At 39.7% G+C, this 25,783-nt stretch overlaps 1 protein-coding gene and 1 non-coding gene across 4 annotated transcripts in view; both read left to right on the forward strand.

Moving 5' to 3' along the window:
- Window positions 1-2,121: 2,121 nt before the first annotated feature.
- TESK2 (testis associated actin remodelling kinase 2) overlaps window positions 2,122-25,783 on the forward strand; it is a 134,430-nt gene continuing 110,768 nt past the window's right edge. The window contains exon 1 of one of the 3 annotated variants that reach the window (XM_061122051.1): window positions 2,122-2,455. The gene's annotated coding sequence lies outside the window, so the exon portion shown is untranslated. The remainder of the gene's footprint in view (window positions 2,456-25,783) is intronic. The other 2 variants (XM_061122049.1, XM_061122050.1) reach the window with 2 other exon arrangements.
- LOC133041799 (U6 spliceosomal RNA) lies at window positions 11,762-11,867 on the forward strand. Its single transcript, XR_009689370.1, has one exon. It is a non-coding gene; the product is annotated as a U6 spliceosomal RNA (small nuclear RNA).

Raw genomic sequence — 25,783 nt, forward strand, 5'->3', positions numbered from 1 at the left:
GACAGTTATCTGAAATAAAAGCATAATAAAAGACTGGGGTGAGGAGGGCAGGAACTATTTCCTGTTATGTGGTACATTCAGGTCCCGACTTAACTAGCAGACAAGTCATGAAGAGTGGGCCTAGGACATCTGCATAGCTATAAGGCAATCCTCAGAGTTTCTTTCCCTTCAGCATTGGGGAGATTGATGAGAGTGGAATGACTAGATCAGACCTGGGTCAAATATAACCTGTTCAAAAAAACCCCAAAAACTTCCCATCAAGGCTCATCTTCCTGCTGAAGCAGGTACAAGGAAACCCTATGTTTTACATCTTTCACTGGGGAGGTGATACATCTGGCATAATGATATTATTTAATCTACTTGCTACCAGTGGTCTGCTTATTTATCAACTCTTTTGCATCAACGTCTGTGGAAGACAGGTTTGCAAGGGTGCCAGGGCTCCAGTGGCAATGTGGAATGATGGTATTTGAACTGTCAGCAGGTGGCAGCACATGATTTGTTGCCAGAAGAATGATACAGAAAAGGCTTTTTTGGCCAAGGAAACTGGGCCAATGTTGATCTCTTTTCTCCCTTTAGAGATCCTGTGAGCTATCCATCTTCCTATAACAGTGTCCTGTTAAGGTTACTCTCCTGCTAAAGAACCTTTGATAATTCTCACAGCATAAAAAAGAAAGGACGTCTGGCACTTAAACTGAATTCACATTTAACCTTTTCTTTCTCCATTCTTATCTCCTACCTCACATTGTGCAAGTGCTCAGTCATGTCCAACTCTTCGGGATCCCATGGACTGTAGCCTGCTAGGCTCCTCTGTCCAGGAGAGTCTCCAGGCAAGAATATTGGAGTGGGTTGCCATTTTCTCTTCTAGGGAGGGTCTTCCTGACCCAGGGATTGAACCTGCATTTCCTGCATTGGGAGGCAAATTCTTTACCACTGAGCTAACTAGGACGCTTAAACTTCTTTTCAAAAAAAAATTACTTGGTTGCACGTGGGTCTTATTTGAGTCAAGTGAGATCTTTAGTTGTGGCATGGGAACTCCTAGTTGTGGGATGCGGGATCTAGTTCTCTGATCAGGGATTGAACCCAGGCCCCCTGCATTGTGAGTTGTGGAATCTTAGCCACTGGACCACTAGGGAAGTCCCCTTTCTTTAACATTATTGCCACCAAGAATGCACACCACTCCACTTATTCAAATTCCACTCATCTATCAAGACCCAGCAGGAGGCAAGCCTAAAGATGTCAGAAAGGAGGTCTCCAACCCCGGGAAGCACTGGTGCAAGAAGGTCCATACTCCTTTGTTTGTTTACCTTCTCTTTTCCCCCTGGAAGCTCTAGTCCTATTCCAATCTGCTCAGGCATGAGATTATGACTGCCTGAGGTCCAGGCATAGGGAAAACAAGAGGAAATATGTACCTGTTGAACAGCTGAACAGAATTCTATTCCCTGCCCTGTTTTCAAGCCAGCTCAAGGGTTCCCTCCAAGAAGCCTTCACCAAATCGAATCTCTTAATTTAGATGAGTTACTCGTTTAGCATTTCTATTCATTGCTCTTACTATCTCAAGTCGCTAATAATTGTTCACATCAGTTTTCTCCCCACACTATACCGAGATCTTGTCGGACTCTGCGTTCATACAGCTTTTGCCTACTCAGACAGTTCTTACTCAGCTGTTTCTTCTCCAACCCAAAAGCCGCGCCAGTCGAATCCATTTTCTGTTGGCTTTATCTATTACCAAGAGCTTATATGTTTGGCATTTTGATTGGCCCATTTTGTGTTTACTGTCCCGCCCTCTGAGAGGCTCCTGGACTTGGGTTTCCCCCAGGTGTATTCCCTCCCTCCTCCTTGGTTCCGCCCTTGGTTCCGCCTTTCCCACACACTACCTCTTCTGTTTTTACCTCCACTTTCTTCCTATTGGCTCCTTTAGTCCTCCAGAGTTGGAGCTTTGGGCTGATGATTGGCTTCTCTAAACGCCCATTGTGCCCGCCCTCATACCACGTGGTATTCCTAGCGCTAATTGGGCAATTCCACCAGCTCGTTTTTTTCAGGGATTAACGATTGATTGGCTGTCCTGAGGGAGGGCTTGAGGTGAGGGGCGGAGCTAACTAAACCCCGCCCCAAACTCCCCTGCCCGGCGGGGCGGGCGTTTCAGTCGCTCGCGGCCAGGGAGCCTAGAGGCGCTCCCAGCTGCCCTCTTTGCCTCTCCGGCTGGATCATCCTCCTGACCCCGCTGAACTAGCGGGGGGAGCGACCCCGTCTGCGGGGTCATGGCAGTAGCCTCCTCGACCTCCGCCGCCGCTGACCCCGCCGAGTCGCCGGCTTCTGTGAGAGGGACCCCCACCGCCTCCGCAGGCTAAGAGCCGCTGCCGCCTCCGAGCAGTGAGGGCTACTATGCTCCCTCTTTGCCTCCGCCTCCCCCTCCCGCCCGCGCAGGCACCCCTCTCGCTGCTCAGTCCCGCCTCAGGTAACGCCAAGAGAGCGCGTGGGGCACGAACCCAGGGCGCCCGGCCCGCGCGCGCGGCTGCTACCCGCCTGGGCTCCGGAGCATTGGTGCTCGGGTGTTTTAGCACTGGCAGAACTCCTTCGCTTCCCGGAGGTCCTTCTCTCAGCGGCTGGGGACACTCCTCGGCCCCTTCCCCTACTCTTTTCACTTCCCTCAGGGTCCCGGGACAGCTCCCTCTCTCCCCCCTCCCCCCTCCCCCCGCGCCTTCTCTGCCCTCTTCAGAGGCCCGGAACCCGTGAGAAGTTCGTTCATAAATGGGACCCGGTCCCCGACTCCTCTCAGGCACTTTTCCCACTTTAGAGACAGGACTCCTTCGTTTCCTCGGAGAACTCCTGTGTCTGAGACCTTAAGCTTCACCCTGTCGGCTCGGACGGAGATCTGGACTCTCAAACTTTTCTCAGACATAATCTTCCCTCATCCATTTCTACCCTTGAAAGACACTTTCTTCCCCTCAGGCACTACTAGCTCCTTTTCAGTCCTTCCCTGTCATCCCTCTTATCCCAATCTCTCCTTTTCCCTTCTCTGCCTTTTATCCTTCACTTTGAACAATCTGGACTAAGCCAGTATTCAGATTTAGCTAGAAGTGAAACCGGGTTTGTCGAATTTAAAAATAAAAACCTGTCAGTTTATCCCTCTGGGGGGGGTGGGTACTTGCTGAATAATTTGGACTTTATTCCGTAGGTGTGGGGAGCTTTGAAAGCTTTTGTAAGCAGGAGTTTGGTATGGTTGATTATCTCTGGTGAAAATAGGGAGGAAGAATTCAAAGTGAAGACTTGGAGGCAGACAGCCTCGGTAGTTTGGAAAGTAATGTGCTAATCCAGGTCAGAGGAGAGTGAAGAGAATGGCATGCAATTCCATGTGCTCTCAAAACAAAGTGGAGAGAATTAGTGGGAGATTTCTAATGTGACTGATGGGATGGATCGATAATATTAATTGAAACAGAGAATAAAGGAGCAGTTATGAGAGAAAGTAATGAATTTGGTTTTGGACAAGTTTAGCTTGATGTGTTTTTCAGATATTATTGTGGGTAGCTGGAAATTTGGGTCTGAAAGTTGGGAGAAAGTGTGGAACTGTATACATATATTTGAGGGTCAACTAAGAATATATGCAGGATATTTGAAGCCTTAGTATGGATGGTAATGCTGAAAGAAGAGGAGACAAGGGCTGTGGACCAGGAAGAATATCATTGTTTGTAGGGTAGTAGACACTGAGAAAGAGAGGTTAAAAGAATGGGACAAGAACTAGAACAGAGTGGCATTATGATAGAGGCCAAAGGAAGAAAGGATCTCAAGAAGGGAGAGGATGACTATCAGTGTATGATATCAGTATAGTGAGAATTAGGAAGAAACCACTGAATTTAGTAATTAGGAGATCACTTGTTTTCTTTGAAAGACACTTTAGATAGCTTGATGTTGGGAATGATGGATGGCAGTAATCAGATCATGATGGATTGAGGAACAAATGTGGAACAGTGAGTAAAATTCCTTGTTCAACAACTGTGGTTGTGAAGGAAAACTGATAGTAGTGAAACACCTTAGTTGAGGTTATTCTATATGTTGCGTATCATAGAGATGCTTTAAAGATCACAACAGCCTTGTTTCATATCAGCAGTATCCCTCTTTTATAGCTGGGAAGGCTATAGGCAAGAATTTGAAAAAAGTCTGTCTAGTTCTGAAACCTGTGTTCTTTCCACTATGGCACATGTGTGTTTTTCTTAGTATGAGTGAAACAGTTTTGTAGGTTGAAGGGAAATTTTATTTATAAGGGGAAATTTTAATATGTTGAGCATTTCATTTTTTGACATCACAAGAATAGACATTAAATATGGATACTGATGTGGTTGGAGGGAAAGAAGGTGAGTGAGTTTAAAGATGGTCTTATTTTCTTGATGTGCTCGGTTATCTGTGGAGAAGTCAATTATCTTTAAAGACTGAAGGAAGTATGGTGAGTTTCTGGCTTGAGTTTTATGGCCTTGGAAATCTTGAATGGAAAATGAAAGAGGAATGGATTAAGGATTAAACAAACAAAAAATTGCTAACCACATGTAAGTCCAGTAATATTTATAATAATGGGGCCTAGCACCATGGATTTTACACTTCTTCAGCAGCCTGAGCATGAGGGCCAAAAAGATGATTGGGTGGATCCAGAAGTGGAATTTACAAGAAAGAAAGATAAAATGGAGAGTAACTTTACATTGCTAATGATAGTGTGGGAGATGTGATGGACTTTGAGGGTCCAAGCTGGGGCTATAAGAAATAAAACGTTCATTGGGGCTAGTGTACTTGGAGAATAAGGAGACAATCAGAAAGTGGTTGAAGACTAGGTTTTGTGAGAAATACAAAATGAGAAAGCTGTGAGTTCAGTATAAATATAGTTTCAAGGTAAAAACTAAAAGCAATATGTAACTGTCTCAGTGCTGTTGAAGGGGAATAGAGATTATTGAACTAGTGGGAGGATAAGGGACTATGACAAATATTATGTCATCAATATGGATGTCATAGTTGCTCACTATGAAGCGGGAAGTTGAACAGAGGAGATACTGGGTCCTATATGTGGGGCTGCTCATAATTAAGGGACCCAAAATTGAGTTCGACATTCCTTGTCACTTGTTCAAAAGCAGTACTAGGTGGTACAAGTACTTGTGTGCTTGTGTGTGAATTAATGTTGAGATCCTCAGATACTTGATGCACTGGATGTATGATGTATTCTCTCATACAGATAAAAATATTTGGGATGGTGGTCTCAAACAGTCTTTTGTAATTTGGAATATATTAGGCCTGGCATGCTGTAGTCCATGGGGTCGCAAAGAATTATACACGACTGAGCGACTGAACTCAGGCCTGTTTAGTTCTGTTTAAAAATGTGTATGTTGAGAAGCTAGGCTAGGACTCTCCAACCCATTATCCCCAATAACATTTTGTACTTAGGTTATTTGTAAAAACAAAGTTACACATTTTCATATTTATATGTACTCATCCTCCGGCTTATTTAGAGTAGAAAGCTGACTTGCTTTAATGATTCTTTCTCAGTGTGAAAGTTTTTACGAATATAATTTGTGTCGTACATTTCATTTTTCTGCAAAATGAATGTTGTATTGGAATTTGAAACCTATGATAAGGGCTTTTATGAGAATTTCATCTTTCAGGAAATGAAAGGCAATTATTACATTGAATAGTGTAGGTGATGGTGAATATTTTAGACTCACATTGTTATATATATTTTCCAAGTCATCATATGGAGATGACTTCAGTGTGGTCACACTGGTGTTACTTTTGTTGAGGGAGTGGTTGTTTCAGAGAAAAACTTACTTGTGATAATTTTTATTTTAAAAAACTTCATCATCATCATTATTATTTTATGGCCACACCATGTGGCATATGGGATTTTACTTCCCTTTGCAGTGGAAATGCAGAGTTTTAATCACTGGACCACCAGGGAAGTCTCACTTGTGACTATTTTTTTAAACGTTTGGTTGCACTGGGTCTTTTTTATGTTTGCGTGGGCTTTCTCTAGTTGCCGTGATTGGGGGCTACTCTTCTTGTGATGCTCGGACTTCTTGCAGTGGCTTCTCCTGTGGTGGATCACAGGCACTAGGCACACAGACTTCAGTAGTGCGTGGGCTTAGTTCCTAGATCTGGGATTGAATCTGTGCCCCTGCATTGACTCGCAGATTCTTATCCACTGTACCACCCGGGGAGTCCTGTGATCATTTTAAAATCTTACATTCTTGAAAATTTCAGCAAGGCAGTGTGACAAAATTGTAATCCACTCTGTTATGATTAACTGTATGATTGTAGGTGAAGTTTTTATGCTCTGAGCTATTTTTAAAAATTAATTTTTGAAAAGGTAATACATTCAAATAGTTAGTTGCCCATTTATATATTTTATATAAGCAGTGAAAATCTCACTCCTATGCCTATTCCTCCCATGTTCCCTTCCTGACTGTTTTACTAGTTTCTTTACATTTTTTGAGACTTTCTTTAGGCAGATGCTTACAAATATGAATATGTAATCTAATTTTTTCTACTTTTCATGTAGAAGTTAGCCCGTGGTCCCCACTGTTCTGCACCTTCAAACTGTTACCCCTAAACTACTTTTTCACTTAATATATCTTAGAGATCTTTCCAGTTCAGTACATAGTTTCTGCTTTTTTAATTTTTAAATTTTTAAAATTTAATTTATTTTTACAGTTTTTACTCTTACCCTTTGTTTATTTTTTGGCCATGTCTCACACCTTGCAGGATCTCAGTTCCTCAACCAGGGATTGAACCTGGGACATGGCAGTTAAAGCCCAGATTCCTAATCACTAGGTCATTGGAGAACTCCTGCTTTTTTAAAAAAGTTTTTTTTGCATAGTATTTCATTGAATGGATGTATCATAATTTATTTCTAGTCAAATAAATTAGTTCCTTATTGTGTTGCTTCTAGTCTTGATATTATAAGTAGTTCTATAATGGAGACCCTTGAACATATGCATGCCACCTTACATGTGTGGAAGGCCATTTGTGGGATAACTTTGTAGAAAGTGGGATTTCTAAGTCAAACGATGTATGCTTTTATAACTATGAAATTTATTGTCGAATTGCTTTCCTTTGGGGTTGCTCCAAAATGTACGTTGCCTGTTCACTCACCAACATTAACTGTATCACAGCTAATACTTACATGGTGCTTCCTGTGTACCAGATACTAAGTGCTTTATATACATTACTTCATTTCATCTTAATAACATCGTTTGAATTAGGTACAATTATTATCTCCATTTTTCAGAAGAATACTTAATGAGTAGAAAATTTAAATGCCTTGCCCAAATCACACAGCTACTGTGGCAGAAACTCAAACTAAGTACTCTGGCTCTAGGATCAGTGTTATCAGTATTATGTTTTGCTGTTATCAGACTTGAATTTTTGCCAGTCTGATAGAGAAAAATGATACCTCGGAGTAGTTTTAGGCTTTAAAATATTATGTTATTAAGATCAAGGATTTTTTTTTATTGTTTGATCACTCATATTTCCATTTCTGTAAACTGTGTGTTTAAATTCTTTACCTATTTTTCTTTTGAGTCATAGATCTCTTTCCTACTGTTCTGTAAGTCTCTTTCTCTTGATTTATAATATATGTGTATTTATATATATATATATATATATATATGGGCTTGCCTGGTGGCTCAGACAGTAAAGAGTCTGCCTACAATGCGGGAGACCTGGATTCGATCCCTGGGTTGGGAAATTCCCTGGAGAAGGAAATGGCTACCCAATCCAGTATTCTTGCCTGGAGGATTCCATGGACAGAGGCTACAGTCTCTGGGGTCCAAAGACTCGGACACGAGTGAGCGACTAACACTATGTGTACTATGTTTTGTGTATCATATATATGTATGATAAGATGATAAAATACATTTATTTTTGTCTGGAGTATTGCAGATATTTTCCCATTTTGACAGTTGTCTTCTGACTTCTTTTATTCCTATGCAGAACTTTTAGATGTTTATGTACACAAACTTATCAGTTCTTTCTTTTATGACTTTTGGTTTTGAGTCATAGTTAGAAAGATCTTCTTCATCTTAACCCTTAGTTTTTTATTCTATCCAGTGGGAACAAGAAAACATAATTGTTGTAAAGGTCAAAGTGCTTAGTGAACTGTAAACTGTAAATCATTATACAGATGAAATACGATGTTTGTTAATTTGTCTTCTGAACAAATTATATGGAGGATGTCACCTCTTCTGCATTGAATGGAATGTGCTTAGTTGCTCAGTCATGTCGATTCTTTGCACCCTTTTGGACTAGCCCGTCAGGCTACTCTGTCCATGGGATTTTTCAGGCAAGAATACTGGAATGGGTTGCCATTTCCTCCTCCAATTAAATGGAATAGGATGACAATTTTTTTTTTTTTTTCTGCAGTGTGGGAAACTAGGATGGTATTGATCTTGTGGTCAGTGTTTTTCTTGGACAGTTTGCCTGGTATTTTTTTTCAAAGGTAGGCCCTGTGGAAATCATGAAGTATTTTTGCGTACTTAATCTTGTTTTTTGTATTAGGTATAATTAGAATCTGACTAAAAGGTCTTAAAAATTGTTTTGCTTTTGCATTAGCTATGTTCACAAATTTGCACATTATTTACTTTGGGTATTATATTCTCACTGATTGGTAGGTATTTGTAATTTGGGAGGACCTTTCACTTTGTATGTGTGTGAGATTATAAAATTAATGCATGTTCATTAAGAAGGAATTGGGAAATAGAGATGATTTTAAGTTATTCAGATCTTCCCCAAATTCAAAGACTCTCAGGATTCTTTTTGTGTATGTGTCTATGTTGTCATCAGTAGCTGTCTATGGCTTGGCACAGTGCCTGGCCCTTAAGGTGCTAAATAAATATTTGTTGACTGAATGAACGAATGGATGAATATGTTTTTACATACAAGGTATGGAATTTAAATGACATATAATTATTTATTTTAGTTTATTTCTGCTCTAAATTTTTATTCATACAATAATATTAAAATTTGTATGCCATACTCATTTGGAGGTGAGTAAGTTCAAGTCTAAGTCCTCATGAAGCTCATAGTCCAGTGAAAGAGATAGATAAGCAGCCATTAAAATACCATATGATAACTATTATAACAGAGCTTAGTGCCAGGCATTATCAAAACATAGCAGAGATTGAAGAGTCAGAGAACACTTCCATATGAGATGATCCCCAGAGAGCCACATAGAAGAGGTCAAGAAAAACACGCAAGGGAGAAGGAATATTCCTTCTAGGCACTGAAGTATGGGTAGGGCAATACAAGTAGTTCTCTATGTTTGTAGCAGATTGTGTCTGTGGGTAAAGGAATATAGATAGATGAGGCTGGAGATATGGGCAGGGGCCAAATAAGAAAGAGCCTTTGTGTCACACATGAAAAATTCTCAGATTTACTCATTTTGGAGAGTAAATTGGGAGAGGTGTAAGAGTGAAGTTAGGAAGACCGAGAAGATGTTGAACACAATGGCTGGAATGAGGTGAACATCATTTAAGCCGAGTTAGGAGGGGAAAGCTACACTTGAAAGGAGGGTTAAGTTTGGGGTATAACAATTAGGCCAGTTTTAGTAGAGCAAAGTCTTTGAATGCCAAGCTAAGAAATGTTATTTTAAAAAAATTTTTTATTTTATTTATTTTTTTTAAGAAATTTTATATGCAACTGATGTCATTGAATTTTTTTTAACCGTCATAAATGTTGAATTTTTTTAGCTGTCATGTGTTGTGTGAACTGTTACAGATTGCAGTTTGCTTCCTTTTCAGTTTAGTCACTCAGTCATGTCCAACTCTTTGCGACCCCATGAACCGCAGCTCGCCAGACCTCCCTGTCTGTCACCAGCTCCCGGAGTCCACCCAAACCCATGTCCATCGAGTCGGTGATGCCATCCAACCATCTCATCCTCTGTCATTCCCTTCTCCTCCTGCCTTCAGTCTTTCCCAGCATCAGGGTCTTTTCAAATGAGTCAGCTCTTCACATAAGGTGGCCAGAGTATTGGAGTTTCGGCTTCAACATCATTCCGTCCAATGAACACCCAGGACTGATCTCCTTTAGGATGGACTGGTGGGATCTCCTTGCAGTCCAAGGAACTCTCAAGAGTCTTCTCCAACAGTCAGCCACTGTTTCCATGGTTTCCCCATCTATTTGCCATGAAGTGATGGGACCGGATGCCATGATCTTAGTTTTCTGAATGTTGAGCTTTAAGCCCAACTTTTTCACTCTCCTCTTTCACTTTCATCAAGAGGCTCTTTAGTTCTTCTTCACTTTCTGCCATAAGGGTGGTGTCATCTGCATATCTGAGGTTATTGATATTTCTCCCGGCAATCTTGATTCCAGCTTGTGCTTCCTCCAGCCCAGCATTTCTCATGATGTACACTGCATAGAAGTTAAATAAGCAGGGTGACAATATATGGCCTTGATATACTCCTTTTCCTATTTGGAACCAGTCTGTTTTTTCTTATCCAGTTCTAACTGTTGCTTCCTGACCTGCATACAGATTTCTCAAAAGATGGTATTCCCATCTCTTTCGGAATTTCCCACAGTTTATTGTGATCCACACAGTCAAAGGCTTTGGCATAGTCAATAAAACAGAAATAGATGTTTTTCTGGAACTCTCTTGCTTTTTCAGTGATCCAGTGGATGCTGGCAATTTGATCTCTGGTTCCTCTGCCTTTTCTAAAACCAGCTTGAACATCTGGAAGTTCACGGTTCACATATTGTTGAAGCCTGGCTTGGAGAAATGTGAGCATTACTTTACTAGCGTGTGAGATGAGTGCAATTGTGTGGTAGTTTGAGCATTCTTTAGCGTTGCCTTTCTTTGGGATTGGAATGCAGACTGACCTTTTCCAGTCCTGTGGCCAGTGCTGAGTTTTCCAAATTTGCTGGCATATTGAGTGTAGCACTTTCACAGCATCATCTTTCAGGATTTGAAATAGCTCAACTGGAATTCCATCACCTCCACTAGCTTTGTTTGTAGTGATGCTTCCTAAGGCCCACTTGACTTCACATTCCAGGATGTCTGGCTCTAGGTGACTGATCACACCACGGTGATTATCTGGGTTGTGAAGATCTTTTTTGTACAGTTCTTCTGTGTATTCTTGCCACCTCGTCTTAATATCTTCTACTTCTGTTAGGTCCCTACCATTTCTGTCCTTTATTGAGCCCATCTTTGCATGAAATGTTCCCTTGGTATCTCTAATTTTCTTGAAGAGATCTCTAGTCTTTCCCATTCTATCGTTTTCCTCTATTTCTTTGCATTGATCACTGAGGAAGGCTTTCTTATCTCTCCTTGCTGTTCTTTGGAACTCTTCATTCAAATGGGTATATTTTTCCTTTTCTCCTTTGCTTTTGGCTTCTCTTCTTTTCACAGCTATTTGTAAGGCCTCCTCAGACAGCCATTTTGCTTTTTTGTATTTCTTTTTCTTGGGGATGGTCTTGATCCCTGTCTCCTGTACAATGTCACAAACCTCTGTCCATAGTTCATCAGGCACTCTATCAGATCTAATCCCTTAAGTCTATTTGTCACTTCCACTGTATAATCATAAGGGATTTGATTTTGGTCATACCTGAATGGTCTAGTGGTTTTCCCCACGTTCTTCAATGCTTCCTTCTGGCTAGTCTGAAATGATGTTGAAATCTTTTATGCCTGTGAAATCATAGAAATGTTATCAAAATTGTATCTAAACAAATGAAATTTCAGATTGGAATATGACCCTTTATTTGGAAAGTGTACACACACACACCTAGAATGAAGACCCATGAAAATAGGCATTGTTTGCAAAAATTGGAATGGATACAGAGAAGATTAGCATGGCCCCTGCAGCAAGGATGACACGCAAATTCGTGAAGCATTGGGCTTCCCTGGCGGCTCAGATGCTAAAGCATCTGCCTGCAGTGCGGGAGACCTAGGTTTTATCCCTCGGTTGGGACGATCCCCTCGAGAAGGAAATGGCAGCCCACTCCAGTACTCTTGCCTGGAAAATCCCATGGACTGAGGAGCCTGGTAGGCTACAGTCCATGGGGTCGCAAAGAGTTGGAAACGACTGAGTGACTTCACAATAGTTACCCAGTGGTTAGGACTGCTCTTTCACTGCAGGGCACTCTGTTTGATCTTTGGTGGGGGAAGCTGCATGGCTTGGTCAAAAAAACCCTCCCCAAACAAACCATAAAAACCCTGCAAAAGTCCTCTTAAAGCTCCATAATTACATTAAAGAATACATTTTTATTTTTGAACTGGAATTTTTTTCCTGCATTTAAATCAGAAAGAAAATATTTTAAGGAAGCAAATCCCTATCAGAAAGTAGAAGAAATGCCAGGTAGTGTGCTGTAGTTGGGCTTCCCAGGTGGCTCAGTGGGTGAAGAATCTGCCTGAAGTGCAGGAGATGCAGGTTGATCCCTGGATTGGGAAGAGCCCCTGGAGGAGGGCATGGCAACCCACTCCAGTATTCTTGCCTGCATAATCTCATGGACAGAGAAACCTGGTGGGCCGCAGAGTCGAACATGACTGAAGCAACTGAGCATGCATGCATGCATGCTGTCGTTAATATGAACTTAACTGAATTACTACATCTTTTATATTTGTATTTCTGTACGCTCATAATTGAGTGTTTTCAGAGACTCAGGTTCATTATACATTGATTGTGAAATTATTTGAATTTTGCTATATTTATTATCAATATAGCATTATAGATAGTTTAGAGTAAGAGTGAAGAATAAGTCATACATTTCCACCCAAAACAACGCTATCACTTTGGTATAATTCCTTTTTTTCCAGTGCATAATTTTATATAATTATCGATTATTCAGTTTTTGTATTTTTGCCCTTCCCTCTTCCCATTTAACATATGTTGTAAATTTCATCTCATGTCATTTAAGCTCCGGATGAAAGGGTGATTTTTAGTTCTAACCTTTTAATCTAAATTTTTAAAAGCAAAATTAATGCAAGATAATTGTGAAAAAAAAAAAAAACTGAACAGAAATGATTCTTGCATAATCATCTCCTCCAGTAATATGACAGTTTAATATATGAATGCCTCTAAATTGTTTTCTGGATATAAATTAATGTTTACTATTATATTAAAAAAATAAAAATAAGATTGCACTATACATTTTGTTTTATTTCCCTAGTGGCTCAGACGGTAAAGCGTCTGCCTACAATGTGGGAGACCTGGGTTCAATCCCTGGGTTGGGAAGAACTCTGGAGAAGGTAATAACAACCCACTCCAGTATTCTTGCCTGGAAAATCCCATGGATGGAGGAACCTGGTAGGCTACAGTCCATGGGGTCACAAACAGTTGGACATGACTGAGTGACTTCACTTCACTTCACTTCATGGTCACTGGACAGTGAAACTTGAACATCTCCCCATGTTAGTATATATAGAACTTATCTCATTCTTTGAATGACTATATAATACATTATTTGGATATACTACAGTTTATTTAACCTATCCTATTGATGGATATTTGGATTGGCTCCAGTTTCTTTTTTTGTTTGTTTGTTACTGACAGCATGTAAGTTAATACATTCTTGTATATATATATTTTATGTGCTTATAGTTAAGTGTCACTTTTAATGGCTGTAAAGTATTCCCTTTAGTAGAAATGATACATTTGAGAGAGAAATAAGATTGAATAAAAAATATTTTTGGTGAATATTTTTTTTTTTCCTTTAAAATTTTCATTTTATTTTGGAATATAGCTGATTTACAATGCTGTGTTAGTTTCAGGTGTGTGGCAAGATGATGCAGTTATACACATACATGTATCTATTCTTGTTCACATTCTTTTCTCATACAGGTCATTACAGAATATTCAGAGTATTGATTAGAGCTCCCTGTGCTATACAGTTCGTTCTTGGTGAATATTTTTTGACAGTACTTCATATTACTAATTTTGTTTTGCCTTTGACGTAAAAAAAAATTTAAAAAATTTGGTTTTTCCTTTGACGTCAACTTTGTGATGTAAACTGTAGAAGAGCTTGCCCTAACCCGGGAGCCTAACTTCCTCTTTTCTCTTGATTGCTTTTTTTCCCCAGTCTCTTTTTTTTTTTTTTAAATTTTTTTTTTCCCCCAGTCTCTTAAATAGCCTTCTAACTCAAAAGAAGAGGTGAGTTGTCTAACTGACCTAAGTGGTCTTCTTAAATTCAAATAGGAAAATTTATCAGGAAATTCCCTGGCAGTTCAGTGGTTAGGACTCTGTGCTCTCACTGCCAAGGGCCCCACTTCAGTTCCTGGTGGTGAACGAAGATCCCACAAGCTGAGTGGCCAAAAAAAAAGAGAAATAAAGTTTATCAAACTAGAGATTATTCTGGAAATTCATACATCCTCTTAGTACTTCAGCATGTCAGCTTATTTGAATAGGATCCAGTATGAGTTTATCCTGTGTCAAACTTCATGTTCCAGCATACAAAATTTTAGATACGTTTGGTGTACTTAGAAGATGAGCCTCTTGCCCGTCAGGCACTGCATGTTTGTGGGGAACCTGGTGCTAAACCATGACGACTTGCTTCTGGGTTGGGATTTAGTGGGTAGCAGAGCAGCTCTCTCACTGCCATCTATTGAAAGTCAGTCCACGACACAAGAGTTTGAAAAAAATAAAAGAAATAAAAAAAGAGAGAAAATCAGAAGGAATTTCCTGGCAGTCCAGGGGTTAGAACTCCACACTCTTATTGCTGAGGGCCCAGGTTCAGTCCCTGGTCAGGGAACTAAAATACCACAAGCCATGTGGTGCGGCCAAAAAAAAAAAAAAAAAAAAAAGATTTGGAAACAAAGCTTTTTATATCCAAATTACAGGTTATGGGGAATAATAGTCCTCAATTCTCTCCTAGTTAGATCATATATGTAATATCATGTACATTTTTTGCTATTGTGTTTTAGAGGGGCTTTGTTGGTTTGGAGGGTAATTAAGGCTAAACTTTAAAGAAGGTAACCAAGAAGCTCTTGTTGCCCTGTTCCATAGGAGACCTGAAAGGCTTGTGTGTATCTGCCCTGGAGAAAACTTGGTAACTGAAAAGGTATCATAAAGAAGAAAACCAGACTTAATTTGTTATATACTTGAAGTATCCAGAACTAGGATTAAGGTTGGGGTTGGAGAGAGAGAGGAAAGGGAACTAATTTTTGTTGAATGCTTACTATGTGTTAGGACCTTGCCTTGTGCTTCATATATGCATTTAAAAATTTTTAATATTTATTTAGTGGTGCTGGGTCTTAGCTGTGGTATGCAGGATCTTTAGTTGCAGCATGCAAATTCTTAGTTATGGCATGTGGGAACTAGTTCCCTGTCCAGGGATTGAACATATGTCCCCTGCATCAGGAGCTCGAAGTCTTAGCCACTGGACCTCCAGGGAAGTCCCTTCATATATGCATTTTTAGAATTCCTTAGTATGTTTTCATTTAATTTGCATAACAACTCAGTGAAATATAGTTAATATTTATCTTTAATTTATAAATTAGAGGAGAAGTTAATATACCTAAGATCATTCACCTGCTAAGTTAGAGTCAGAATTTTTTAAACTTGTTTTGGTTTGGTCACATACATATGTTTTAAATAATATGTAACAATAAGAGAAATGTCAATAACCTCAGATATGCAGGTGACACCACCCTTATGGCAGAAAGTGAAGAGGAGATAAAAAGCCTCTTGATGAAAGTGAAAGAGGAGAGTGAAAATGTTGGCTTAAAGCTCAATATTCAGAAAACTAAGATCATGGCATCCTGTCCCATCACCTCATGGGAAATAGATGGGGAAACCGTGGAAACAGTGTCAGACTTTATTTTATTGGGCTCCAAAATTACTGTAGATGATGACTGCAGCCATGAAATTAAAAGACGCTTACTCCTTGGAAGGAAACTTATGACCAACCTAGACGGCATATTAAAAAGCAGAGACATTACTTTGTCAACAAAGGTCTGTCTGGTCAAGGCTATGGTTTTTCCAGTGGTCATGTATGGGTGTGAGAGTTGGACTGTGAAGAAAGCTGAGCGCCGAAGAATTGATGCTTTTGAACTGTGGTGTTGGAGAAGACTCTTGAGACTCCCTTGGACTGCAAGGAGATCCCACCAGTCCATCCTAAAGGAGATCAGTCCTGGGTGTTCATTGGACGGAATGATGTTGAAGCTGAAACTCTAATACTTTGGCCACCTTGTGGGAAGAGTTGACTCATTGGAAAAGACCCTGATGCTGGGAGGGATTGAGGGCAGGAGGAGAAGGGGACGACAGAGGATGAGATGGTTGGATGACATCACTGGCTCGATGGACATGAGTTTGAGTAAACTCTGGGAGTTGGTGATGGACAGGGAGGCCTGGCTAGCTGCGATTCATGGGGTCTCAAAGAGTCAGAGACGACTGAGCAACTGAACTGAACTAAACTGAACAATATGTTATTTTAGAAAAATTGTCCCCCCCGATCCCCGCTCTCATTTCATGAGATTTGATCTATCTTTACATGCTTTTTCAATCTCAGTATCTTTACTATCACTGAGTCTTTTTTGAATTATCTAGCACAGTTTCTTCTCTTTCCTCTTAGCTGTTTTATTTTTTAAGTTAATTTTTATTAGATTATAGTGGATTTACAATATTATGTTAGTTGTTACAGTGTGGTGTTAGTTTCTGCTGTACATGAAAGTGAATCAGTAATACATATGCATATAATCACTCTTTTTTAGAGTCTTTTCCCATTTAGGCCATTATAGAATTTTGAGTAGAGGTCCCTGTGGTGTACATTAGGTTCTTTATTAGTTTCTAAGGTGTTTTAGAAAGCACATTTTTTGAATATGTATATGGTACTTTATTATAAGTTTTATTCTAAGCAACAAGAAGTCATTCACACAACGTAAGACCATTTGGTTTTTCCATTTCTGTTGTTGGTGTTTGTGAGCTCTGTGCTTCATTCATTTGCTTGATTTTCTTTTTTTAATCAACAAAAAAGTTTATCATTGTATGTTTCTGAAGCCTTTTTTGTTTTTGTTATTATCATGATAAAAATATAACAAACACCCATTTACCTATCACCACTATCTTAACAATTATTAACATTTTGTAAAATTTGCTATGTCTGTTTTTTTCTGATGTATTTTAGCACAAATATAGACATGATATTTCACTTCTATTTCTGTGTGTATCTCCAAAAATAGGTCTTATATAATCTTAATATCATTATCACACTTAACAAGTTAATAACTTTCTGTTAACAGCTAATAGTAGTCCTTATTAAAAATTCCCCAGTTGTCTTTTATACCTGGTTTAATTCTCCTTCAGAGTTAGAATTTGAATATCGTGGTGTGCTTTTTCTTTCTTTCTTTCCTTTTTAAAAAATATCTATTTAACTGTGCCAGGCCTTGGTTGTGGCATGTGGGATCCCCTGACTAGGGATCGAACCTGTGCGCCCTGCCTTGGGAGCTCAGAGTCTTAACCGTTAGATCCCCAGGGAAGTCCCCACACTGTGCTTTTTCTCTGCTTTTCTTTCCTTGGGAGGGCAGGGGGGCGGGGCGGGGGGGATGACTTTGTAACAATCAAAACTTTCCAATAGTAGAACAGGCTGATGAAGGAATTAGTGAGATCAAAGAGAGCTCACTAGTGGTAGTGTTTCAGTAGGCTGAGCTAACTCTGGCCTCTGTAGTGTCCAATCCAGTGAACACTTTTCTTCATTTTGTTTGACTGGTTTGTGACTTTTGATATGTTTGTCATTCCCATCTTTGGCCTGTGTGACATGCTTCCTTTTGGTTTTATTCTTACCTGTTGTTTCTTTTCATCCTGTATGTGTTGATGGTCCCTTGACCTCTTATCTAATCTCAGCTAAGGAGGCAGGAATGAGACTGGGCTTTGGAACATAGTAGCAACTCAGTAAATGGTTACCTCTGACTCATTTTTCTACTTTGGGAAACTTTGGTAATATCTTAGGTGCTAAGTCAATGAACATTTTGAAGTTGTTTCCATTGTCCTGGTTATTGCAAATAGTGCTGCTGTGAACATTGAGGTGCATGTATCTTTTTGAATTATAGTTTTCTCTGGATATATGCCCAGGAGTGAGATGGCAGGATCATTGGGTAGTTATATTTTTAATCTTTTAAGGAACCTCCATACTGTTCTCCATAGTGGTTGTATCAATTTGTATGACCACAAACAGCGTGGGAGGGGTCCCTGTCTCCACAGCCGCTATAGCATTTGTTGTTTGCAGACTGTTTTTTGACTATGCTGCATGGTATGCCAGATCTTAGTGACCCTGACAGGGATTGAATCAGTGCCCCCTGCATTGGAAGCTCAGGGTCTTAATCATCGGACTACCAGGGAAGTCCCTATTTATAGACTTTTTGATGATGACCATTTTGACCTGCGTGAAGTGATACCTCATTGTAGTTCTGATTTGCATTTCTCTGATCATGAGTGATGCTGAGCATCTTTTCATATGCTTGTTGGCCATCTATATGTCTTCTTTGGAGAAATGTCTGTTTAGATATTCTGCCCATTTTCTTTTTTTTGGCGAGGTGGGGTTGGTGGTGTGGGACATGTGTGATCCTCCCTGATCAGCTGAACCCATGCCCCTGAAAAGGAAGCATGGAGTCTTAACCACTGGACCACCAGGGAAGTTCCCTGCCCATTTTCTGGTTGAGTTGTTTGTTTTTCTGTTATTGAGTTATATGAGATGTTTGTATATTTTGGAAATTAAGCCCTTGTTGGTTGCATTGTTTGCAAATATTTTATCTCGGTTCGTAGGTTGTGTTTCTGTTTTGTTTATGGTTTCCTTTTGCTGTGCAAAAGCTTATAAGTTTGATTAGGTCCCATTTGTTTACTTTGCTTTTATTTCTATTAGCTTGGGAGACTGATCTAAGAATATTGGTATGATTTATTTTATGTCAGAGAATGTTTTGCCCATGTTCTCATCTAGGAATTTAATTGTGTCATGTCTTATATTTAAGTCTTTATACCATTTTGAGTTTATTTTTGTGCATGGTGTGATAGAGTGTCCTAACTTCACTGATTTTTATGTGGATGACCAACTTTCCTAACATCAGTTGCTGAAGAGACTATCTTTTCTCCGTTGTATATTCTTGCCTTCTTTGTTGGTTAATTAACTGAAAGTGTGTGGGTTTATTTCTGGGCTGTCTATTCTGTTCCACTAATCATAGGTCTGATTTTGTGCCAGTACCTTACTGTTTTGATTACTGTAGGTTTGCAGCATTGTGTGATGTCTGGGAGGGTTATGACTCCTCCTTTACTCTTTTTCCTCAGGATTGCTTTGACTGTTCTGGCTCTTTTGAGGATCCATGTAAATTTTAGGATTATTCTAGGTCTGTGAAAAATGTCATGGGTAATTTGATAGGAGTTGCATTAAATCTATAGATTGCTTTGGGTTTTTCGTTTATCTTTTAATTTCATTTTATTAAAAAATTTTTTTGACCGTACCATATGGCTTGAGGGATTTTAGTTCCCCAACGAGGGATTGAACCTGGGCTATAGCAGTGAAAGCATCAAGTCATAACTAGTGGAACCCAGGGAATTCCTATTCTGTTCATCTTTAAAAAAAAAAAAAATTGTTTTTTTATGGCTTCACTGGGACTTTGTTGCTGTGCATGAGCTTTCCCTAGTTGCAGTAAGTTGGGGCTACTCTTTAGTTGCAGTGCGTGGGCTTACCATTGCAGTGGCTTCTCCTATTGCAGAGCATGAGCTACGACACAGGATTCAGTAGTTGCAGCATATGGGCTCTAGAGCACAGGCTCAGTAGTTGTGGCACACAGGCTTAGTTGCCCCATGGCATGTAGAATCTTCTTGGATCAGGGATGAACATGTGTCTCCTGCATTGGCAGGCAGATTTTTAACCAATGGACCACCAGGAAAGTCCTTGTTCCCCTTTTTAAAACCACATATTTCCTTTCCTACTTCTTCGACCTCAAGTAAGAACAATAAGTATTAAGCCCTCCTTACTTTTAGCCTGTCACTAACAATTATTACGCTGTATTGTACTTACTGATTTACACGTGTTTTCCTGGGAGACTAAGCTCCTGGAGGGGTGGGGTCATGCTTTATTCAGTTTTCTGTGTCCTTGCAGAGATGTAATAGTATAGTATTAATGACATAGGCTCTGGATTTGAATTTCTGGCTCTACCACATCTTGGCTCTAAGAACTTGGGCAAGTTAAGTAATTCCTTCATGTCATGTCTTTGTTTCCACATTTGTAGAACAGGGATGATAATACAGTTGACCCTTGAACAATATGAGTTTGAGCTGCGTGGGTCCACTTATATGCATTTTTTTTCAATAGTAAATACAATGGTACTACATGATCTGAGACTGGTTGGATGTGGAGGAACTTGAGGACCATGTATATATATGTTTAACTGCATCGAGGGTCAGAGTTCCTAACCCTCACCACTGTTCAAGGATCAACTGTAGTATTTGTTTTATAGGACTGATATGGATATTAAATATAAAGCACTTGGAAGAATATCTGGATTATAGTAAATGCTCTGTAAATATTATAGCACATACTACCATTATGCCCTGTACCTAGTGGGGACCCAACATTTGATTTTTTTAATAGAGGGGATTGTTGAATTGGCTGAAAGATTGGACTCCATTCAGTTCAGTCGCTCAGTTGTGTCCGACTCTTTGCGACCCCATGGACTGCAGCGTGCCAGGCTTCCCTGTCCTTCAACTCCCGGAGCTTGCTCAAACTCGTGTCCGTCAAGTTGGTGATGCCGTGCAACCATCTCATCCTCTGTCGACCCTTCTCCTCCTGCCTGTTTCATGTCATGACCTAGGGCCTGGTGGATTGTAATTACAACAGCATATAATATGCTTATCCAAAAGAGACAATACAGTTTTAAGAACTGGCTTTTTGATCTGTCTGGCAGTAATATATGCCATTGTGTATACTCATGACTAATTAAATAGGGGATGCCAGTTTTTATGTTAGATTGCTTTTGGTTTGAATGGAAACTGCAACTCATTATTTCACAGCAGGATGGCAAGTTCAGCAGTATTGCTTTTATTTTTAATTAGGCAGTCATCCTGAAATGTGTCTGTATTTGCTATGTTGGTCCATAGAAAGGATAGCAACTGAGTAGACTTGTGATATAGATTTGCCATGTGGTTGGTCTTGATATACAGCTAATGTACTTATCAGTTTTCCAACTGGAAAATGGCCAGTTTTCTGGGCTCCATCTTACTCATGATGACTCCTTCATTTATTTTGAATTAGTTAGGGAATTTTTATGATGATAGAAAGAAAACAAAGTATAATTAGGATAGCAGGACATTATGTTTGCATTCTTTTTCTGCTTTTTATACCCAGGGTATAAAAGTTTCAGAAATCTTTTTTTACTCATTTTGTGGAACTTCATTACCAACTGTGTGCACACAGTTCCATTTTTGGATGGATGTTGAAGATTATGGTTGCTGGCTGACACTTGGCCTTATCCAGTTACCTGATGGTTGATGGTTCAGTGTGTTACAGGATTTTATTTGCATCTGCGTTGTTGTGAAGTTTCATCTGCTTCATTTCTGTGGAATGAAAGGGTAAGAAACAACTAATACTGTACTTTAAAATAGAAACGAAGGACTGATTGGGAGTTTGCATATCTTTCCTGTCAGCTTGGCCTCTGTTCTTTAAATAGTCTGCTTTAGCCAATGCTAATTTTTATGCCTGTGGAATGCGGTTAAATGACTGAAGGCTTTTGCTCCAGAGGCTAGTGGAGCTCTTGTCTGTATATTCTTTAGTCTCTGTTAAATTAGGGTGGGGAACAGTAGTATCTTTGTACCTAGCTAATAAACAGTTTTTTACAGAAATTTAGCTATTTTTCTGGAGGAGACATGTCGTAGTGGAAGTATTTGGTTTTAGAACTCTGAATTTGAATACAGTCTGTCACTGATGGTGGTGGTGTAGTCCCCAAGTTGTGCCTGACTCTTGTGACCCCATGGACGATAGCCAACTAGGTTCTTCTGTCCATGGGATTTCCCAGGCAAGAATACTGGAGTGGGTTGCCATTTTCCTCTGCAGGGGATATTGCTGACTCAGGGATGGAACCCAGGTCTCCTGCATTGCAGGCCATCTCTTGCATTGCAGGCAGTCTCTTGCATTGCAGGCAGATTCTTTTACCAGCTGAGCCACATTTATTTGAATTTAATTTCTCAGTGTTGTAATTTCTTTCTTTTTAAAATGGAGATGATAATACCTATCTTGCAGAGTTGTCATAAAGCTTCAGTTCAGTTCAGTCGCTCAGTCGTGTCCGACTCTTTGTGACGCCATGGACTGCAGCACGCCAGGCTTCCCTGTCCATCACCAACTCCCGGAGCTTACTCAGACTCATGTCCATTGAGCCGGTGATGCCATCCAATCATCTCATCCTCTGTCATCCCCTTCTCCTGTTGCCCTCAATCTTTCCCAGCATCAGGGTCTTTTCAAATGAGTCAGTTCTTTGCATCAGGTGGCCCAAGTATTGGAGTTTCAGCTTGAGCATCAGTCCTTCCAATGAATATTCAGGACTGATTTCCTTTAGGATGGACTGGTTGAATCTCCTTGCTGTCCAGGAGACTCTCAAGAGTCATAAAGCTTAGAGACAGCAAATGCAAAAACGCTTGGTAGAATCCATGACCTATGGTAAATGGTGGTTGTGGTTATTATTTCCAGAAGCATTGTGGATGAGTGTATGGTCTACTTGGGAGACCTAAGAAAGTTTCTTAATTCTCTGGAAAATGATTTGTGGAATTCCTACTTTGGAAAGATGAAATATATCTTACAATATTTAGTTCACTGACTTTTTTATTTTTTTATTTTATTTATTTTTTTTTACTGACAGCTTTTTCAATTAGTTTCTTCAATAAAAGCTTTTAATTGTACTTTCTTTGTGAAAAAGAAATCAATCCCAAGATAAGTGAAAATTAGCCTTTGAAAAGACAAACCTGCTTATAGGAAAGGGGAAAAGTTCTGAACTTCCCAGTTTATAAATATTGAAGTTGAGAACACACTACAAAATTCTTTGTGTGCTTGTAAGCACATGATTTTGGCATTTTTGAAAGAGTGCTGAAGGCTGTTTCCTAGTTTAAGAACAAAACTGATTAAGCTTTTCTCACACAGTGCTTCTTAACGGGGGCACTGTTGGCATTTAGGGCAAGACAGTTCTTTGTTGTGCAGGACTGCTGTGTGCATTGTAGGACATTTAGCTTCCCTGGCCCTGCCCACTAAAATGCCAAAAGTGCCCACCCCACACCCCCGCCACTGTGACAATAGCTCCTCCCTGAGAAGAGCCTCCTTCCCCCAGAATTTTCACATGCCCTTATTGGAGAACCACTGGGACTCGCGCTCGGATATATTTAGTGAACAGCTCACAGTATCATCAGCTTCCATTTAGGAATTGCAAGTTTTTACACGCTAAAAATTAATTATTCTTGATCATCAGTGTGTCGTCTCCTGAATCACATAGCCTCGATAGCAAGAGTAACTGTAGTTGTTTTTTCTCTTCTACCCAAAATGTGTACTTTAAAGGGCACCATTAACATCAAAAGGTAATATTCCATAAATGACACCAAGAGATAATCCAGAGTCTGAAAATAGCATAGAATCTCACACATTTCAAAGAATGTATTGTCTCATTTTTAAATTATTCATTTTCAGATTTTAAAAAACAGCATATGGTTTTAGAGTCTGTTCATACACACCTTTGCTGTCTTTTATGGCTGAATTAAAATTCATCAGATTACATTGAAAGCTATTTGTAACTTGGTTGGTTTCATTTAAAATGTGGTCATTCAGTATGTTGGCCAGGGGAGCAGAAGGCATGGTTTGGAGGTTTTTCCATGCTCAGCACTTCTCCAAAATGGATTAATAAAGTTCTTACTCCCATAAGGGGACTGTACTTTTTCCCACTTACTTCCCTCAACTGTCTAGTAGTTAGTATTGCTTTACCATATAATAAGGGCTCTACAACTAAATATCAGTGTTTTCCTGAGTGTTTTTATATTTTGAGTTTGTGGATTTGAATAAGGAAAGCTATCCAGAAATTCTCCCAGTGCTTTTGATTTTTTAGCTTAAAATATAAATGCTCCTTGAACCAAGAACTATAGTTGAACTGTTGCAGAATAAAAGTTTAAGAATCGTGAGACTTGGCTTGCACATTGGGATGCTATTTATTTGCCAAATTGTTGTCAGTTTTTTTGGCCTGAGCACACTGCATAGCTGTTGTATTGGCAAAACAAAACAAAACAAAACCAAAACAACTTAAAAAATTTTTTTATTAGAAAAGTTAAATGTAGAAAAAAGTACAATATACAATCACCCAGTATTAACAAATATTAGTTAGTGAAAACTGTGGAAAATTCTTAAAGAAATGGGAATATCAGATTACCTTACCTGTCTCCTGAGAAACATGTATGCAAGTCAGGAAGCAACAGTTAGAACTAGACATGGGACAATGGACTGGCTGAAAATCGGGAAAGGAGTACGACAAGGCTGTATATTGTCACGCTGCTCATTTAACTTATGTGTAGAGCACATCATGTGAAATGCCAGGCTGGATGAGTCATAAGCTGGAATCAAGACTGCTGGGAGAAATAGCAACAACCTCAGATATGCAGGTTATAACCACTCTAATGGCAGAAAATGAAAGGAAACTAAAGAGCCTCTTGATGAAGGTGAAAGAGGAGAGTGAAAAAGCTGGCTTAAAACACAACATTAAAAAAACTAACATCATAGCAGCCAATCCATCAGATCATGGCAAATAGAAGAGGGAAAAGTGGGAAGCAGTGACTTGGACTTAGACTCTAAAATCACTGAGGACAGTGATGGTAGCCATGAAATTAAAAGACACTTGCTCTTTGAAAGGAAAGCTATGACAAACTTAGTGTATTAAAAAGCAGAGACATCACTGTGCCAACAAAGGTGCATATAGTCAAAGCTATGTTTTTTTCCCATGTATGAATGTTAGAGATGGACCATAAAGAAGGCTGAGCGCCAGAGAATTGATGCTTTTGAATTGTGCTGGTGAAGACTTTTGAGAGTCCTTTGGACAGCAAAGAGATCAAACCAGTCAATCCTTAAGGAAAAATGAGCCCTTAATATTCATTGCAAGGGCTGATGCTGAAGTTGAAAGTTCCAATACTTTGGCTACCTGATGTGAAGAACTGACTCAGTAGAAAAGACTCTGATGCTGGGAAAGATTGAAGGCAGGAGGAGAAGGGGACGGCAGAGGATGAGATAGGTGGATGGTATCACTGACTCCATGGACATGATGGAACAAGCTGCCGGAGTTGGTGATGGACAGGGGAGCCTGGCATGCTGCAGTCCTTGGGGTACCAAAGAGTCCGACACGACTGAGCAACTGGACTGAACTGACTCAATGAATATGAATTTAAGCAAACTCTGGGAGATAGTGAGTGCTGCAATCTATAGGGGGTTGCAAAAGGTCAGACACGACTTAGCAACTGAACAACAATAGCAGCAAGTTAGTGAAAAAAATAATAAAATCAGCAAACATAATTTTATATTTGTTTTGATATTTTAATAAAAGTGAACAATACATTATTGCTATAATACAAGTCTCCTTTTTTCCCTTCCGTATTTCATTTTTATTCTTTGCCACCAAGGCAACTACTACGATGAATTTAGTGACTGGCTTTCTACTTCTTCCTTTTAGACATTTACTATAAATATGTATCTTTAAATAATAATGTAAAGAAGAACTATACAAAAAAAGATCTTAATGACCCGGATAACTATGATGGTGTAGTCACTTACCTAGAGCCAGGCATCCTGGAATGTGAAGTCAAAGGGACTTTAGGAAGCATCA

This window comes from Dama dama, chromosome 20 (genome assembly GCF_033118175.1).
Source record: "Dama dama isolate Ldn47 chromosome 20, ASM3311817v1, whole genome shotgun sequence".
NCBI lineage: Eukaryota > Metazoa > Chordata > Mammalia > Artiodactyla > Cervidae > Dama > Dama dama.